We start from the raw sequence: 20,430 nt of genomic DNA on the forward strand, positions 1-20,430 counted from the left end.
GCTGATAGGAATGTAGTCAAATCCATCCCGTCTTCCATCTAACTTATTTTAGTGCCTGGTAGATTTCTGTCCAGCTCCACCGGCTGTGGCAATGCCGGGGCTGGCTGGAAGTGTGGAAGAGGCTGCCCGGGCTCCAGCAGCAAGAGGTTTTCTCCGGTGGGGAGCGGGTGCGCGATCTGATCATTGGAGCGCTTGCAACTGTAGCTCTGCCCTGATCTCCAGGGTCAGCATCATAGTAATAGTAAGAACTTCATTTTATAGCATTTTTCAATCGGTAAGACAACGTCGTATCCTTTATACCGTTGAAATTTCACGACTCTTCAGAGGTTACGCGACTTGCTCAGTATCCAACACTTAGTTCCTTCTCTGGCTTCCGGAGACCTGGGTGCCGAAGCCACTGCAAGGAGGTATGTGTTCGATTGTGAGCCCAGAGAACACTGGCTGTGTAGTTAGCAGGATTCGCTGGGGAAGTGGCCTCTGGAGAGTGCTGGAATTTCCACCCTTAGAAGTGCTAGCAACGTGTGTCGAGAGAAGGGGTCGGAGAGGGGGAGAAAATGAAAAGATGGGGAGGAGGAGAAATGGTTTGCTTTTGATTTTGGCTTGAGCCTCACCCGAGCGTCCCACGCCGCAGCTCTGCGGCCTCTTGGGGGCGCCAGCTCGCGTTGCCATGGCGCTCACGCGGAGCAGCAGCCCGCCCAGCCAGCAGCTCGCGCTCCTGCAGCCCCGGCAGAGTCCCGGCGCGGAACGCCCGCGTAGGCAGGCGCCCGGGGCAGCCTTGCGTCGTCGCCGCGCGGCCTGAGAACCCCCGGGCCCTGGGCGAGCGGGCTGGGCTGTGCAGCCCCCGAGGCTAACTGGGCGGGATCGCAGCTGCAGGGGTTGTGCGAGCAGCCACGGCGGCACCTGTGTCCTGCGGGCAACCACCCTGCCACTGCCGAGGCAAGCGCCCACCGCTGGCGGTGATGCGATTGTGAAGCCCTAGTCGGTGAGTACCCTCCAGTCCCCCTGTGGGCGAGCGAATCTAAATGACAAGGTTATGTGTTTTGATGGATGCCTTTAAGAATCACTTATTTAGATTGCTTATGACGGGGAAGCGTTTCCTTTGTGACATCTTTGGGTTTCTCGGATCTATTTTGTTTCCTTCTAAATGCTGTCCTCTCTCCCCAAGTGGGAACGACACCCTGTCTCCCTGTCTCGATCACGGCACGACACCCACCAGTGCGGATACCACGTACCACACACTCCCCAGAGCCTGCCGGAGAGCAGAGCTGTCTCCCAGCCACGTCCGCCCCATTTTCATTGTGCTCCTATCCCGCAGTCAAAGGAAGGGCGTCCCCAGGCACCCCCGAGGTAGGCCAGGTGTGTCAGGACAGCCAGCAGGCCCCTGGCGAAGCCGGGTCCGCTCTGGCGAGCTCAGCACGGTGAGCCCATGAACTCATTAGGAGCAACGGCTGCTTCGCGCGGGGGACGCCGGTTTCCCTCCGGCAGAGGTGCCCTGCGCCAGTCCGCGGCGCGCGGTGGTGAGCCAGGACCAGTGGCGCACCCGCTTGCGCTCCCAGGCTGCAGGGCGCGCTGCGCCGGCGCAGCTCCCGGGCGTATGCAACAAAAGGACCGCCAAGTTCATTCCCTACGGGAAGCAAAGGGAGGGGCCGCATGACTTCTGGAGGCGGCATGTGTCTTAGAATCAAATGGTTATGACTCCATGGCAAATGCTTTCTGTGTGTGAAGTCCTCTCCGTGCCTGCCAACCCCTTCCCTCCTCTCTCCTCCCTAAAATGCTTTCTTATCGGTCTGGCACTGTGATCAACTGTTTAGAATTTTCATTGTTGTAAAGAAATGAAAAAAAGGGTGAAACCAAGACAAGCTGTAGGCTGAAACGCTGGACCCAGTGGTGCTATTCATTAGCTCTCCGACCTGGCTGCTGCGGAGATTTTTAAAAATCCTGCTACCTGGGTCCCATCCCCGGGGATTCTGACTTAATTGGTCTGGGATATGGCCCAAACACTGAGATTTTTTAAATTTTCTTTTTGTGGGGAGGAGTGGTGGGGGGAAAATTTGGAGTGCATATTGGATTTTTTTTAATTTCCCAGGTGTTTCTAATGAGCTAAGGTGGCCACCCACCATTCTAATCAATCAGGGTGACATTTTTCCAGGTTAATTTGGTAATAGTTTAGTCTCTCAGGCTGCTGTTGGAGGGCAGGGTATGCAACTGTCATAAATGCCTACAAGCTGCAGGCAAAGAGAGCTGGCAGGGCCTTGGGCTGCTCCAAGAAGCTCAGGATGAAGGCAATGTCTCAAACGAGGGAGGGATCATCACTCTCAGAATAAGTCCCTTCACTAAATGAAGTGTTCTGATCTATATTTCAGGGCAAGGGAAAGCAGATGCATATCTTTGCAAGTCTGTAGTGTGAAAGCTGTGGCCCCCTGTACCTTTGTGGACTTCATGGCTGCCTAGGTACTAACCAGAGTCACATGTATATGTCCCCCCACCATCCACCCACTACAGGGAGAATGGACACTTAGAAGTCAGAAGAGGGGGCCGGGCATGGTAATCCCAGCACTTCGGGAGCCTGAGGTAGGCAGATTACTTGGGGCCAGGAGTTGGAGACCAGCCTGGCCAACACAGTGAAACTCAGTCTCTACTAAAAATACAAAAATTAGCCAGGTGTGGTGGCGCATGCCTGTAGTCCCAGCTACTTGGGAGGCTGAGGCATGAGAATAGCTTGAGCCAGGGAGGCGGAGGTTGCAGTGAGCCGAGATCACACCACTGCACTCCAGCCTGGGTGGTAGAGTAAGACTCTGTCTCAAAAGGAAAAAAAAAAAAAAAAAAAAAAAAAAGAGGGGTTAGGAATGCAGCAGTAGTCACTCTAGAAAAAGAAGGGGCAACAAATAAGATTACCTAGAAATTATAAAGTGTTTTTCTTCTCAGGCCTAAAATCCTTCCAAATGGCGAGTTCCTCCTAAGCCTATATGGGAAATCCTAGACACTTCCTCTCCCTGAAAATTGGAGCCCCAGGGTAAGATCTTCCCCACAGGTACTGTTGCAGACTGGGGTCGGGGCAAAAGTTTCCTCTAACCCTTGCCTTCTAAAGTTACCGTGAATGCTCGTAAACACCAAGGCAGGCGGACGCAGATACTACACTACACAGCGAGTTCACAACAACTAAGGGGCTCAAAGAAATTAGGTGAGGCCTTCAAACTCGGGGCCTGAAATGTTAAAATTTTACATACACTAGAAAATGTGATCTACCCACCCAGTGTCAGAGCTTCACCAGGCATAGCTTCCCAGTGCCCTCGCTTTCATTTTGGTTAAGTAGAGAAAGGGTTAAGATCTCCTGGAAGATAGGTATAAATGATGGTACCATATCTTCTGAAACCCTCGGGCATGGCTCAATCATACACTCATCAATAGGCAAGAGGATTAAGATGTTGTTTAAAGCACATACAACCCACCCGATGTGGACGACAAAGCTTGATGTGCTAGGGCCACTGAGGGAGTGGCCGGGAAGGGTCTCCCTACCATAGAATGGCCAGTCTCCCACGTGGCCTACCAGATTGCTTGTCTCTGCATGCTCCTCTCTGCGTTCCCTCGCATTGACTACACTCCCTCCCCTCCAAGCAACCCCAAACGGTTAGAACAACTTCCATCCTTTCCTTTAGTCTTTGCTTTTCTAGTCTGTGCATAGCCATGCACACATCATTTTGTTCCTTCCTGGAGTCAATCTGACCTCCTGAGACAATGCCTTCATTTCACCTGGGCCTCCCACAGGTTTCCCTACTGCTCACCTGGCTGAGCTGGGCGATGGGCGTGCTTCAATCTTTCGCTGAGCCGGAGCTGCCCCTGACTCATTCTGCGTGAAGGATGGCTCACAGAGGCTTCTGCTACTTCCAGCCCAAATGTCCTTTCCTGACAGGTCACCTCAGGGCTGATCCATCTCACGAGACAGGGCAGGCCAGCCATGTGAGGGCTGCCAGCCCGGTAGATGGCTAATCCAGGAATAGCAAAACCATGTCTCATTTCTATTACCCCTCCCTGCCATGACCACCAATGTCTATTCTCTGAAAAGGGCAATTTACTGCACAGGCCACTGGGGGAAAAAGTCCAGTTGATCCAGCTTAACCCATGTAAATCAGTTCATCTGTAGGGCGCTACCTAAACTCAGAGTGGGACTACTGGAGACATTGTGTGGCTTTAATAAATTCCCTTTTCACACTTTTTCAAACTGTGGATTGTGACTCATCAGTGAGTCATAAAATCAACTTGGTGGGCCATCTTATTTTATTTAATTAGTTTATTTTATTTATTTGAGACAGAGTCTCACCCTGTCTCCCAGGCTGGAGTTCAGAGACCAGATCTCGGCTCACTGCAGCCTCCGCTTCCCAGGTTCAAGTGATTATTATGCCTCCCAAGTAGCTGGGACCACAGGTGCCTACCACCACACCCAGCTAATTTTTGTATTTTTAGTAGAGATGGGGTTACCATGTTTGCCAGGCTGGTGTCAAACTCCTGCCTCAAGTGATCCGCCCGCCTCAGCCTCCCAAAGTGCTGGGATTACGGGTGTGAGCCACCGCACCCGGCCTATTTATTTATTTATTTATTTAGTACATTTTAAAGGTTTATAGCTGTTTTATTTAAAAGTATACATTTAACACAATAAAATAAACACTGATATATTGAAGCCTGGTTAATAGTAGTGTGACAATATATGTCATTTTGATGATTACATTATTTTAAACAACAAACTACACTGAAAAATTAATGCTGATAAAACTCTTGGTCATAATATTAAGAAATACCATATATAGGCCGGGCGCGGTGGCTCAAGCCTGTAATCCCAGCACTTTGGGAGGCCGAGACGGGCGGATCACGAGGTCAGGAGATCGAGACCATCCTGGCTAACCCGGTGAAACCCTGTCTCTACTAAAAAATAAAAAAAATTAGCCCGGCGAGGTGGCAGGCGCCTGTAGTCCCAGCTACTCGGGAGGCTGAGGCAGGAGAATGGCGTGAACCCGGGAGGCGGAGCTTGCAGTGAGCCGAGATCCGGCCACTGCACTCCAGCCTGGGCGACAGAGCGAGACTCCGTCTCAAAAAAAAAAAAAAAGAAAAGAAAATATGATTGCTTAAAAATTGAAAATGGAAGTGCACTCGTTTCGACAGTCAGAGTTTAACATAATCTGAAGGGAGAGGATCTCTGACCCAAAATGTATCTTTCAGGTTAAGAGAAGGAAAAAGAAGCGTAGTTTATCTGAAAGGATGACAGGAGTTTGTTTCTTCAGGTGGAATATTTTCCCAGTGTCCTCAGGTTTTGCAGTAGAATCATATCACTGAGCACGAAGATTTTCCTTGGGAAGCTGCCCTGTCAATTTTATCTGCCTCCAAAATTGTCCTCTTAAAAACAGCAGCAGCAGTCTCATTTTCTCCAGCAGAAAATTCCAAAAAAGCTGCCAAAGCTTCCCTAATCACCTTTTTTTCTTTTTTTAATTTTTGGGACAGACTCTTGTTCTGTCATCCAGGCTGGAGTGCCACCAATTTGCCATGGATAACTGTAATCACTTCAGAACTTTTCATTGATGTGACAGAATACACAATAATACAACCATTAATGTCTATGGAGTTTGTCTGAGGAAAAATGGAATATTCATCTGGGGTGGGTCCTTTTTTTTTTTTTGAGACAGGATCTCCCTCTGTCGCCCAAGCTGGAGTGCAGTAGTGTTGTGATCTCAGCTCACTGCAGCCTTGAACTCCCAACTCAAGCGATGCTCCCACCTCATCCTCCTGAGTAGCTGGGACTACAGGCATGCATCACCATGCCCAGCTAATTTTTGTATTTTTTGTAGAGACAGGGTTTCGCCATGTTGCCCAGGCTGGTCTCCAACTCCTGGGCTCCAGTGATCCACCCTCCTCTGCTTCCCAAAGCGCTGGTATTATAGGCGTGAGCCACTGTGTCCGGCCAGGTGGGCCATTTTAAAAAGAAAGAATAGAAAATACCACAGTGCATACATGTAGTGAAGGGAAGATTTGTGTCTTGAAATTTGTGTTTCAGTTTTTTGTTTTTTTTTTTTTTTGAGACAGAGTCTTGCTCTGTTGCCCAGGCTGGAGTGCAGTGGCACAATCTTGGCTCACTGCAAGCTCCGCCTCCCGGGTTCATGCCATTCTCCTGCCTCAACCTCCCGAGTAGCTGGGACTACAGGCGCCCGCCACCACACCCGGCTAATTTTTTGTATTTTTAGTAGAGACGGGATTTCACCGTATTAGCCAGGATGGTCTCGATCTCCTGACCTCATGATCTGCCCGCCTCGGCCTCACAAAGTGCTGGGATTACAGGCATGAGCCACCGCACCCGGCCTGTGTTTCAGTTTTGTATAGTGTGTGTGTGTGTGTGTTTTTTTTTTTTTTTTTTTTTTGAGACAGAGTCTTTGTCACCCAGGCTGGAGTGCAGTGGTGTAATCTCGACTAACTACAACCTCTGCCTTCCAGGTTCAAGTGATTCTTGTGCCTTAGCCTCCCAAGTAGCTGAGACCACAGGCGCCCACCACCATGCCCTGCTAATTTTTGTATTTTTAGTAGAGATGGAGTTACCATGTTGGCCAGGCTGGTCTCAAACTCCTGAGCTGGGGTGATCCACCTGCCTTGGCCCCTCAAAGTGCTGGGATTACAGGCGTGAGCCACTGCGCCCAGCCTGTATATGTATTTTTGTGTGTGTGCACTGAATTGTGATGCAAAATATATTTCTTGTTATGAATCATGGTGAAGAAGCTTTTAAAGTCGTTACCTTAAGCAAATACTGACAGAAACTGGAGTTGAATCAAAATGAAGTATTAAAAGGTCGAATTCTTCAAGAGCTAGCAAAAAAATAGAATTCAATATATTTTAGATCTATGGATAATTTTCGAGTTAGAAGAATCCATGGGGAAAAAACTGTGTTCATTTAAATTTAAAATTTCTATTGGCTGGACGCAGTGGTTCACGCTTGTAATCCCAGCACTCTGGGAGGCCAGACGAGGCAGGCGGATCACGAGGTCAGGAGTTCGAGACTAGCCTGGGCAACATGGTGAAACCCCGTCTCTATTAAAAATACAAAAAATTAGCTGGGTGTGGTGGCGGGTGCCTGAAATCCCAGCTACTCGGGAGGCTGAAGCAGGAGAATTGCTTGAACCTGGGAGGTGGTGGTTGCAGTGAGCCGACATCGCACCACTGTGCTCCAGCCTGGGTGACAGAGTGACACTCTGTTTCAAGAAAAAAAAAAAAAAATTCTATCAAATGAAAAAGGAACAAAGTAGGGGAAATATTTGCATTATATATTGCAAATTAAAAGTTAACCTGTGTTCGGCCGGGCACGGTGGCTCACGCCTGTAATCCCAGCACTTTTGGGAGGCGGAGGCAGGTGGATCACAAGGTCATGAGTTCGAGACCAGCCTGGCCAACATGGTGAAACCCCATCTCTACTAAAAAAATACAAAAAATCAGCCCGGCACGGTGGTGGGTGCCTGTAATCCCAGCTACTCGGTAGGCTAAGGCAGGAGAATCACTTGAACCCCGGAGGTAGAGGTTGCAGTGAGCCGAGATCGCGCCATTGCACGCCAGCCTAGGCAAGGAGAGCAAGACTCTGTCTCAAAAAAAAAAAAGTTAACCTCTGTTAAACCAATAATTTATTTCAGAAAAGGAGAAGAGGCATGGGAACGTGGACAAGGGAAAGGCAGAGACTGGAGGATTGACTTGGGCCTTTGGAAGGCCGGGTTCTCGAAGGCTTTTTTCCTGAGTGTGGTGGTGCGAGAGAGTTAGTGGTAAACTAGTTACAATTTCTGTTTCCCCCACTACATACTGCTCTTTTGATGTTGAACCACATATTTAATAAAGCATTTTGAATACTGCAGAAAGAAAAGAAACATTTTAAAGAATTTTAAAGCATTACAATTCTATGCATAACTGTCTACTGTATGATTCTATTTATATAACACTCTGGAAAAGTTGAAACTATAGGGAAAGAAAATAGAAGAGTGATTGCCAAGGGCTGTTTGGAGGGAGAATGTGACTACAAAGGCCCAGCAGGAGACTTTTCAGGATCATAGAACCATTCGGTGACCTGTCTATAGTTGTTAAAAGCCATAGAACTGCACACGAAAAAGAATAACTTTTGGTATGTAAATTATACCTGAATAAACCTGATTGGAAGACAAAAAACAACTCCCCAGGGATAAATTCACAGTTTATAGAAAGAAATTCATCTACATGAGGCAATGCAATGAACAATACATTGATATGTGTTCACTGTTGATTCAAGCAATCAAAAGTGCAAATTACAACACCATTATACTGTTATGCTTCTTGCTAATGGTTAATAATTTTTCAAAACCACAACATAATGCTATTGAGGTTGCAGTAAAATTCCATATTTATTATGGGTTGCATTATAAACAGATAACATTTGTGGGGAATGCAACATGATAACATATGGGAAAAGTCATAAAATTACTACTACTATGTAGGAAAAGCCATACAATTACCAGACCCAGGAATTTGTCCCAATAAACAAATATCTTCGTTAACAAAGATATTTTTAAAATTTCAGATGCATAAAAAATACTCTCTACTGTGTTGGCTATAATAGAAATAAGTAGAAATCACTGAAATGTCTAATATTACAGGGACAGTTTGAAATTTTGTTGGTACATTGATACAATGGAATATCTTGCATTTACAACCAAAGCCTAAATCAAGAGGCATGTAGAAAGAAACATGGAAAATACTTCTGATAAAAGGAACAATAGCGAATAGAGCCCAGCAAGCACATCATGTTCGTAACTGTAATAATCTGTATGCATGTGCCATATCTGTGCTGAAGTGATGGATTACAGATGAGTCTTAGGGTCGGGGGTGGTGGGAGGCCATGGCAGGCGGATCACCTGAGGTCAGGAGTTCGAGACCAGCTTGGCCAACATGGTGAAACCCCGTCTCTACTAAAAATACAAAAATTAGCCGAGTGTGCTGGCAGTCACCTGTAATCCCAGCTATTTGGGAGGCTGAGGCAGGAGAATCGCTTGAACCAAGATCACGCCACTGCACTCCAGCCTGGGTGACAGAGCGAGACTCCATTTCAAAACAAAAAAATTAGTCTTAAATCTTAAATTTGCAAAATTATCTTGCTGTTGTTATACTGCCTTTTCAATAACAAAGAAGCCTCCAATAAAACCTTCGAGATTGGAAGAAATGAATGTAGAAGAAAAGAGAAATCCCAGAAATTATGATATATTCCAATGTAGAATGTTTTTTCTTAGCCCCAGAAACCAGAAGAATCCCAAGAATCACAATTATGTTGAATAAATCCAGGCTGTGTAGGTTTTCTTTCACTCTTGCTGTCATTTAACTTTGGTGAAGTCCTTGTTTATGGCAGGTAGCTTGTGAATATCAACTGACTGTTGATCAATGCCAAGGCCATCTTTTAGTTGTACTTTTCACAATCACAGGCCTGGGAAAACTTGAATTTATCTATGAAAAAGCATCAGAAATCTTAGTACAAGTAACACTTTCTCTTTTTTTTTTTTTTTTTTGAGACAGAGTCTCACTCTGCCACCCAGGCTGGAGTGCAGTGGCCGGATCTCAGCTCACTGCAAGCTCCGCCTCCCGGGTTCACGCCATCCTCCTGCCTCAGCCTCCCGAGTAGCTGGGAATACAGGTGCCCGCCACCGCGCCCGACTAATTTTTTGTATTTTTAGTAGAAACGGGGTTTCACAGTGTTAGGCAGGATGGTCTCGATCTCCTGACCTCGTGATCCGCCCGCCTCGGCCTCCCAAAGTGCTGGGATTACAGGTGTGAGCCACCGCGCCCGGCCTAACACTTTCTCTTCAACTGTTTATTTTTAGGACTTTAATTTTTCCAGCATAGGGAACATATCTTTGGGGACTTTTTCCCTCATTAAGAGAATTGTAAGAATATTCTAAGTAGGCCACAAGTCCTAGGGGAAAGAAGCGTATGTAATGAGGAGAGCTGTGGGGCAGCTTTTTTAGAAGCGTGCCTGATGTGGATGTTTAGGTGATGGAGCTTTTTCTTTGGACGTGGGAAAGAGGGAAGGGGAAGACGGTAAGAGCAGGAACAAACCCAACAACTTGGAAAAGCTGTTCTCTTCCTTCCAGGCTCTGGTATTTTCAGATCGAATGGCCTAATGTACAGTTCCTGGGTTCTCCTGAACCTTTGGTTTGCTACATAAACTCGAGATAGACATTTGGTGTCTCAGTGCCTCATTTTCATCATCCTTCAGAGGAATGAAAATTCTTACTGTCTTCCTTCTCTCAGGGCATGTTGGATGGGAGAGTTCGATTGTATTATGCGCACCCTATGCTCTTTTTCCTAAGGGTGTCTGAATTTTCTGGTAGGACTTCCACAGACAGGAAACCAAGAAATGTCTCTGTGTGTGTGTGTGTGTGTGTGTGTGTGTGTGTGTGTGTGTGTCTAAGAGCGGGAGAGAGAGAGGCCAGGCATGATGGCTCATGCCTATAATCCCAGCACTTGGGGAGGCTGAGGTGAGTGGATTGCTTGAGCCCAGGAATTTGATACCAGCCTGGGCAACATGGCAAGACCCTGTTTCTACAAGAAATTTGAAAATTAGGTGTGGTGGCACACACCTATAGTTCCGGCTACTGGGGAGGCTGAGGTGAGAAGATTGCTTGAGCCCAGGCGTTCAAGGGTACAGTGAGCTGTTATTGTACCACTGCATGCCAGCCTGGGCAACATAGCAAGACCTTGTTTCTATTTTTTAAAAAATAGAGGGGGAGTCTGGGTGTAGTGGCTCACGCCTGTAATCCCAGCACTTTGGGAGGCCGAGGCAGGCAGATCACGAAGTCAGGAGATGGAGGCCATCCTGGCTAACACCGTGAAACGCCGTCTCTACTAAAAATACAAAAAATTAGCCGGGTGTGGTGGCAGGCACCTGTAGTCCCAGCTACTCAGGAGGCTGAGGCCGGAGAATGGCGTGAACCCACGAGGCGGAGCTTGCAGTGAGCCAAAATCGCACCACTGCAGTCCAGCCTGGGCGACAGAGTGAGACTCCATCCCAAACAAACAAACAAACAAAAAAATAGAGGGGGAGAAAGACAGAGAGATTGTATTTGGATCAACTCAGAAGCAGTAATCTTTGGACTAAAAATGCCAATTACTTTGTTTAGTTTACTATGCAGATAAAATAATTTCCATTCTTAGGGACAGGTATTTCTGTTTACTAAGCACATACACTAGGCTATGTGCTTTCCTATGCATCACCTATCCATCCTCAACAGCTCTGTGGCTTTGGCATTGTTACACCCATTGTGCATTTGTATGCGGGAAGTGGGGATTTGAAGTCATTTTGCTCTCCCAAGAAAACCCATGCTCTTGTCATGACTCCACATCAGACAGACTTGGGTTCAGATTCTGACTGTGGCACTCATTAGCTGTGTGACGTTGGGTACATCTTTTAACTTCTCTGAAGCTCAGCTACTTGTACTAAAACAGGGGTAATGACAGAAAATGAAGTTATTAAGAAAATTAAGAGAGTACACCTTGGCTGGGCGCAGTGGCTCACGGTAATCCCAGCACTTTGGGAGGCTGAGGCGGGTAGATCATGAGGTCAGGAGTTCAAGACCAGCCTGACCAATGTGGTGAAACCCCATCTCTACTAAAAATAAAAAAAATTAGCCAGGTGCAGTGGCAGGTGCCTGTAATCTCAGCTACTCGGGAGGCTGAGGCAGGAGAATCACTTGAACCTGGGCAGCAGAGGTTGAAGTGAGCCGAGATTATGCCACTGCACTCAAGCCTGGGTGACAAAGTGGGACTCTGTCTTAAAAAAAAAAAAAAAAAAAGAGAGAGTGAGTATACCTCCAGGGCTTTTTGATTGTAAACAACAGAAATATACTCTAGGGCTAACTTTGGAGAAGGATGGAAGAAATTTATTAGAAAGATATGAATTAGTTCACATAACTGAATGCAAAGCAAACAGCCAGGTTTTGAAAAGGATGAGAGCCAGGCCAGCTGAAGAGATCTCAAGAACAGGGAGGTAACTGCCTTCCTTCTTCAGTGGATTCTTGACTGCATGAAGCAGCTCCAGTTGTTTTCAGTTCTGTGGCTCTCTGTTTGACACTCAACTTCCAGGAAGAGAGGTCAGACTGGACAAGGCTGAGCCATGTGCTGCCTTCCTCATGGATGGAGAGCAAGGTGCCTCCATCCCCATGCCCACCGGGCCTGCTTGCAGTGGGGGAAAGGTAGTTTCCACAATAGAAGCTAAGATGTAGGCACTGTTACCAACCAAGGGGGTCTGAATGCCAGGCAGGCAAAAGCCACAGTTATCCACCGTGGAGCTGATGCAGTCAGACGTCCCAGCCCAGGACTTGGCATAAGGGAGTGGCTCCACAAATGCTTGGTTTTGCTGGTGGTGTTTTCACATGACCTCCTGCGAGGCAGCAGTTCCAGACCAGTAAATCACCATGTAACAGTGCACCTAGAAATCCTAGCTCAGCATCCTTTGTAGGCGTGTCATGTTGTGATACACACAGAAGATGGTATTTGAGCAGCGAATATCTGAGGTCAACTGACAAGGTGCTCCTGCAGGAGGAGACTGGCTGGGAGGCTCTGGCCACCCCGGCCCTATCTGGCAGCCCTGGGAGCTGCGGGAATCAATACGGCTCTTATGGGCGATGCACCAGTGAAGAAGCCCAATTAGATGACAGAACTTCAGGCCCCCCGCCCACCACCATCGCCTTGGTCCCAGCTCTGCCTGGCCCTCCCTTACCCCTCCAAAAGTTTGAAAGAGGGTCCCTCCCCATGAGGGCTGAGGGCTGAGGCCTGAGGCCCAGTAGAGTCAGCAGTGGTACCTCTGCCTTTGCCCCACCAATGACTGCCAGCTGTCTTCTGCCACTCACTCCTTAGGGCTTTCATTGTCAGGAAGTCAAGCTTTTCAGGAAATAAAAAGTAACTTCTCTTCTTATTTATTTATTTTTTTTGAGACAAAGACTTGCTCTGTTGCCCAGGATTGATGCAGTGGCATAATCTCTGCTCACTGCAGCCTCCGTCTCCCGGGTTCAAGTGATTCTCCTGAGAAGCTGGGATTATAGGCTCCTGCCACCATACCCGGCTAATTTTTGTATTTTTAGTAGAGACGGGGTTTCGCCCTGTTGCCCAGGCTGGTCTTGAACTCCTGACCTCAGGTGATCCACCCACCTTGACCTTTCAAAGTGCTAAGGTTACAGGTGTGAGCCACCAGACCCTGCTGTAAGTTCTTTTTATAATTTTTGAAAAATTATTTATTTCTTTTATTATTATTTTTTTGAGACGGAGTCTCGCTGTATCACCCAGGCTGGAGCGCAGTGGCACGATCTAGGCACACTGCAAGCTGCACCTCCCGGGTCCACGCCTTTCTCCTGCCCCAGCCTCCTGAGTAGCTGGGACTACAGGCACCCGCCACCACGCCCGGCTAATTTTTTTTTTGTATATTTAGTAGAGATGGGGTTTCACCATGTTAGCCAGGATGGTTTTGATCTCTTGACATCGTGATCTGCCCTCCTCGGCCTCCCAAAATGCTGGGATTACAGGCGTGAGCCACTACGCCTGGCCTTTATTTTATTTTTTTTTTAGATGGAGTCTCATTGTTGTTGCCCAGGCTGGAGTGCAATGGCTTGATCTCAGCTCACTGCAGCCTCCACCTCCTGGGTTCAAGCCATTCTCCTGCCTCAGCCTCCTGAGTAGCTGGGATTACAGGCATGTGCCACCATGCCCAGCTACTTTTGTATTTTTTAGTAGAGATGGGATTTCACCATGTTGGTCAGGCTGGTCTCGAACTCCTGACCTCAGGTGATCCGCCTGCCTCAGCCTCCCAAAGTGCTGGGATTACAGGCGTGAGCCACTCCGTCTGGCCAACTTCTCTTCTTGATGAGGCCGGGAACATCTGGCCCAAGGGGCCTAGACGATTTTAGAGCATTTATCTCTCTGCCTGCTTGTCAGTGACGGCATTGATTATGAAAATCAATGACTGTGCTGTGATACACTCCCTGGAGGCCGAGCTGCAATTGCTGGTGCTCACATGGGGGTTTCCAAGCAGGGCCAAAAGCAGCACTGCAGGCCTGTGATCGCTGAGGCTGTCAGAGCACAGAGGAGACATTCAGTCTCAAAGAGATATGCATGTTCTTCTCAATCGCTTTTCTTTTCTTCCTGCTTGTTTTTTGCTTTTGGTTGCCGGAGGAGGGGGGCTGCTGTTTTAAAATTGTGTTTATTTTTTCCCCATATTAGAGTATGTTCCGTGCTCCATTCTCTTCCCAAATGAAAAAGCACAAATAAGCAAAAAGAAGATAATTTCAAAACACCCAACTCCTCACCCATCCCTCTATTCACCTGGCTGTGAACATGTTAGTATTTATCCATCTCAATTCTCCTTCTTTCTAACCTTCCAAGCCTCCACCTCCCGACGGTGAGGTGCCTTGCCTGAAAAACCCCGGCTGAAGGTGGAAGGAACTCTGCTCCTTTTCTGTCAGTGGGAGCTGAGATAAGAAAAAAGGAAGCTCACCTCTCAGAATACCTTTTTCATCTCCCCATGAAATCCTACCATTCTTTTGAGCGACCTCTCAAATACCCCCTCCTCCATGGAACGTTCCCTGCTCTCTTAGATAGAAGCCTTCTCAGTCTGAGAGCACTTTCCACCTGACAAAGACTCTCTCTACCCAAGTCTCACTTTCCCTGCACTATTGTTAGCTCCTTAAGGTCAGACCCTATGTCTAATTGTCCTTGGTACAGCTCTCAGCAACCAGACAAGTGCCTTGCCCGTCACAGACACCAAGGGATGAATGAAAGAAAAATAATCAGACGCTTAAATCAAACAGAAGTTCACATGATCTCAAATGCGAGCGAAGAGAAGGATTTGGAGTCTGTCCTGTGCACAGGACAAAGGAAGGCTTGACTTCTTTCCCGTCCCTATGAGAGGCTCCTCCCCTCAGGTGCGTCTTCTCTGAAATCTGAAAATGCCGATGTGTATGCTGGCGGTTTCAAGCTCATTAGTTCCATTCTGAGGCTTTATCAGGGCATCTTCTACCACTATCCCACTTCCTAAATGGGAAGTATCGTATGCTTTCTCCCCGCTTCCCTCCCTCCCCTCCCTCCCCTCCCTTCCCTTCCCTCAGTCCTTTCCTTCTGTCATTTTCTCTTTCACAATTGAAAACAGAGCTGTGTAAAATAAGTCATATTCAGATAGAACCCAACTGGGCTGAATTTGACCACAGGTAATTTTGAAGCCAATGTTTTTATTTTATTTTTTTTTATTTTTAAAGACAGGGTCCCACTCTGTTACCCAGACTAGAGTGCAGCAGCGGCATCATCATAGCTCACTGCAGCCTCCACCTCCTGGGCTCAGGCGATCCTCCTGCCTCAGCCTCCTGAGTATCTGGGACTACAGGTGTGCACCACCAGGCCCAGCTAAATTTTGTGTTTTTTATAGAGACAGAGTCTTGCTTTGTTGCCCAGGCTGGTCTCGAACTCCTGGCTTCAACAGATCCTCCTGCCTCGGCCTCCCAAAATTCTGGGGTTACAGGCGTGAGCCACTATGCCTACCCTACTGTTTTTATCTTTAACAGCAACGTGTCTAAGCAGTGGAGGAAGGCAGGACTAGAAAGACTTCCCCTCCTCACTGCAAAAGGAACCAATGACAAGGGCAAGTTTACTTGTTTTAGTTCTGCAGAGGTATAGCATTTACTCCTGTCTAGTGCAGAGCACAGAGCCCTAAGGTCTGTGCTCAAAGAATCAAGTCCTACAGAATGTGCATGTGTATTTTAATATATATTTATATATATAATATATGTAAGTTTTTCTTGGATGTAGTGCATATGAAAATATAAGTCCAGAAAAACCCTGTTTATAAAATTTGCTGTGTTTCCCAGAGACTTTCAAGAATTCAGCCCAAATTTGCTTAGGGAAGGAGTCTTCCTATGAGTTACAGAAGGATTCTAGAAATCCCTGTTTTGGTGTTGATTGTGATGTGCAATTGTAGACTTTATTTTGCAGTGCCTTGGTAACTAGAGATTTCTTCTGCATATTCCCATCTTGGTTTTGTCTGTTTTCACTACATAGAATTTCTGGTTACTGCTGGTTGGGTGCGGTGGCTCATGCCTATAATTCCAGCACTTTGGGAGGCCGAGGCAGGCGGATCATGAGGTCGGGAGACCGAGACCATCCTGGCTAACACAGTGATACCCTGCCTCTACTAAAAATAAAAAAAAGCCGGGCGTGGTGGCAGGCGCCTATAATCCCAGGTACTTGGGAGGTTGAGGCAGGAAAATGGCGAACCTGGGAGGTGGAGCTTGCAGTGAGGCGAGATCGCGCCACTGCGATCCAGCCTGGGTGACAGAGCAAGACTCCATCTCAAAAGAAAAAAAAAGAGGCCGGGCGCGGTGGCTCAAGCCTGTAATCCCAGCACTTTGGGAGGCCGAAACGGGCGGATAACGAGGTCAGGAGATCGAGACCATCCTGGCTAACACGGTGAAACCCCATTTCTACTAAAAAATACAAAAAACTAGCCGGGCGAGGTGGCGGGCTCCTATAGTCCCAGCTACTCGGGAGGCTGAGGCAGAAGAATGGCGTGAACCCGGGAGGCGGGGCTTGCAGTGAGCTGAGATCGGGCCACTGCACTCCAGCCCAGGCGACAGAGCAAGACTTCGTCTCAAAAATAAATAAATAAATAATAAAAAAGAAAAAAAAAAAGAAAAAAAAAGAATTTCTGGCTACTGCTGAACATACATATGGAATCAGTTAGGGGAAAAACCACCCAATTTTTAGCCATTGTATTGTGAGAAATTGATGCAGAAGTAGATTTGCAACTTTGTCAAATTGCATTTTAATTTCCTTTTTTTGTAGAGATAGACTCTTGCTGTGTCACCCAGGCTGGAGTGTAGTGGTGCTCACTGCAGCCTCAAACTCCTCAGCTCACGTGATCCTCCCACATTGGCCTCCCAAAATGCTGGGACTACGAGTGGAGCCACCACACCTAATCTTAATTTCCTTCTTCCTGGCAGGGTGAAAACATGCAAATCAGTCTGGAATTAGTTAAAAAGTAAAAGATATATAATTTTCTTAAACCTCACTATGAGATATTAGCCTAGAAACAAACCCCAGAACCTAGGATGATGTCTTCCAGCTCTAGGACATCCCAATCCATGGATCTCCTTAGCTTTTCTCCAGAACACTGGGTAGGTTCCAAACCAGTCCCTTAGTATAGAAGAGGGGCAAGAACATCGAGCCTTTCATGTCTTCAGTAGGTCCACATGACTATGAATGCAGCCCAGGAATCACATTTGTTCTAAACCACTTTGTTCTTCCTTCTTGACTGTCTTAGCCAAAGGATAGATGGGATGGGCTTTTGAGCCAGTTCAGGCATCCTGGGAGCGGTTAGGTTATACATGGCTTGGGATTTCCCTGGAGATTGCCTAAAGCTTAGAATACTCTTGGGGGTCATGATAAACTGAACTGGTGGCAGTCACGGGTGTGTTATTTGGAATGCAAGGGAGGGACTGAGCTCCTATTGACCATATTTTTTTTTTTTTTTTTTTTTGAGATGGATTTTCGCTCTTTTTGCCCAGGCTGGACTGCAATGGCGTCGTCTCTGCTCACTGCAACCTTGGCTTACTGGGTTCAAATAATTCTCCTGCCTCAGCCTCCTGAGTAGCTGGGGTTACAGGCATGCGCCACCATGCCCAGCTAATTTTGTAATTTTAGTAGAGATGGGGTTTCTCCATGTTGGTCAGGCTGGTCTCAAACTCCATGTTGGTCAGGCTGGTCTCCATGTTGGTCAGGCTGGTCACTGCACTCCAGCCTGGGTGGTGCAGCGAGACTCTGTCTCAAAAAAAAGAAAAGAAAAAAAAAAAGAAATCAGTTTTTTTTTTCTTTCTTTGAGATGGAGTTTCACTCTTGTTGCTGAGGCTGGAGAGAAATTGCACAATCTCGGCTCACTGCAACCACCACCTCCTGGATTCAAGCGATTCTCCTGCCTCAGCCTTCCAAGTAGCTGGGATTACAGGCATGCGCCACCACACCCGGCTAATTTTGTAATTTTAGTAGAGATGGGTTTTCTCCATGTTGGTCAGGCTGGTCTTGAACTCCTGACCTCAAGTGATCTGCCTGCCTTGGCCTCCCAAAGTGCTGGGATTACAGGCGTGAGCCACTGTGCACCGCCCAGAAAATATTTTTTAAATTGAAAATAAGAGCATACTCCACAAATCTTCTACTGGCTCCACTGTGGATTGAATTAGATGATTCTCCCTGTTGTTTGTGATGTGTCCAGTTATTTCTGGGCACCCTCCACCTCCCCAGGACACTGCCCATCTCCCCAACCCAGGGCCATTTCTCAACCCAGTGCTCCTTCTCCTACTAGGGGGGCGGACTTTCCAACATGAGCACCTACATTTAGCCATGGATGGGATCCACTTGCACTCTCTGAGGGGCTCAGGCAGATTCCTTCCTTAGGGAAGGGGGTCTGACATGTAATCACCCCATGCACTAAGTACACACTTCATGTGCGATCCGTCAGGATAACCCACACAACCTGCCAGTTCTTTGCTTGTAGTGGGTGCCCAATAAATGTTTGAATGTATAAAGAAAGCACTCAGATAAGCAGACATTTTAGAGCTCTCTGGGGATGAGAAAAGAGAGCGCTATGGGAGTGAGAATTAACTTGATTGACCATGGCTGGACCTGGCAAAGAACAACTCAGAAGTATTGGCCTCATAATTACCTTGTTCAGGCTGCGTAATCAATATTAAAAGTTCGCTGCTTCCACACAATTTTGCTAGGCTCTCCAACCCTGTGAGGATGTCAACAGTTGAAAAAGAAGAAATAATGAGCCCAGCCTGTATTTGCAGGGGAGTGTTAAAACTGCTAGTGGAGCAGGATAGTTTGCTAAACAGCCAGCTGAGAACTTTCCCAAACTGGTCGGCAGCAGCATTGCACACAGAAGTCCCTTCTTCATTGACACGGGGCTAATTCTAGCCACCAGCACTCCAGTGCTACGGGGCAGTTTTGTGGCCTTTTGCTATTGAATTTGCCAGATGTGTCCGAGACAGTCTCATGGGCAGAATATAAACAACAAACCAGTATAAAGAAGTCCACAGTGATTCTCCCCCTTCACGGAAGTCTTCTTTGGCTTGTTTTCTGACCCCTGTAAGCACTCCTTGTACCACACTCCCTAAACCGCGCAGCTTCGGTTTTGCTGTTTTGTATTTGTTTCTCCTTCTCTGGTTGTTACATGCAAAAAGGTTGTGTTCATGCAGGGAGCAGGAATTGCAGTGGAGAGAATGCAGTGTGGAAAGCCAGGCTCAGTTACTTACCAGCCTTGCTACCTTAGCCAAACTCTGCTCTCTGAGCTGTAGTTTCCTTCCTCATCTGTGAACAGACTCCTACCAACTTTCCTCACGTAACTGTTTTGAGACTGAAATGATATTATAGGTATAGAAATAAATGTAAACGTAATATAAATGTATGAGGCCTGGTGCAGTGGCTCACGCCTGTAATCCCAGCACTTTAGGAGGCCAAGGCAGGTGGATCACCTGAGGTCAGGAGTTCAAGAGCAGCCTGGCCAAGATAGTGAAATCCCATCTCTACTAAAAATACAAAAAATAGCCAGGCGTGGTGGCACAAGCCTGTAATCTCAGCTACTCAGGAGGCTGAGGCGCAAGAATCACTTGAACTCAGGAGGCAGAGGTTGCAGTGAGCCGAGATTGTGCCACTGTACTCTAGTCTGGGTGACAGAGTGTGACCCTATCTCAAAAAAAATAAATAAATAAAAATAAAAATGAATAAGTAAATATATGAGATTATCTTTCGTCTGGCATGCAGTAGATTCTCAAGAAACTCAAGACAGTATCGCGTTGTGGAGTTACGGCGGGGGGCACTAGATGTCAGACCTCTGTGTGCACTCGGGCAGATCAGTTTCACTAAGCTCTCGTGTTTTCCTCAGGAGGGCAAAACGGTACTAATGGGAATAATGATGGAACATCACAGAGTTGATATGAGGGTGAAATGAAATAATGCAGGCAAAGCCCTTCCCAACAGTACCTAGTACATAGTGAGCACTTATTATGTAAGCTGTGGCTGCTGCTGCTGCAGCCAGCAGGGAGACAGGGAAATTTGTCAATAAGAAATGGGGGGGGCGTGGTGGCTCCCGCCTATAATCTCAGCACTTTGGGAGGCTGAGGCGGGCAGATCATGAGGTCAAGAGATCAAGACCATCCTGGCCAACATGGTGAAATACAAAAATTAGCTGGGTGTGGTGGTGGATGTCTGTAGTCCCAGCTACTCGGGAGGCTGAGGCAGGAGAATCACTTGAACCCGGGAGGCAGAGGTTTCAGTGAGCTGAGATCACGCCACTGCACTTCACACTGGCAACAGAGTGAGGCTCCATCTCAAAAAAAAAAAAAAAAGGAAGGCCAGGCACAG

At 47.3% G+C, this 20,430-nt stretch overlaps 1 protein-coding gene across 1 annotated transcript in view; it reads left to right on the forward strand.

Moving 5' to 3' along the window:
- The first annotated feature begins 704 nt into the window (after window positions 1-704).
- MICAL3 (microtubule associated monooxygenase, calponin and LIM domain containing 3) overlaps window positions 705-20,430 on the forward strand; it is a 234,449-nt gene continuing 214,723 nt past the window's right edge. Inside the window, 1 exon segment of the mRNA XM_017891328.1 lies at window positions 705-982. The gene's annotated coding sequence lies outside the window, so the exon portion shown is untranslated.

Source organism: Rhinopithecus bieti, unplaced genomic scaffold, assembly GCF_001698545.2.
Source record: "Rhinopithecus bieti isolate Rb0 unplaced genomic scaffold, ASM169854v2 scaffold_20777, whole genome shotgun sequence".
Classification (NCBI taxonomy): domain Eukaryota; kingdom Metazoa; phylum Chordata; class Mammalia; order Primates; family Cercopithecidae; genus Rhinopithecus; species Rhinopithecus bieti.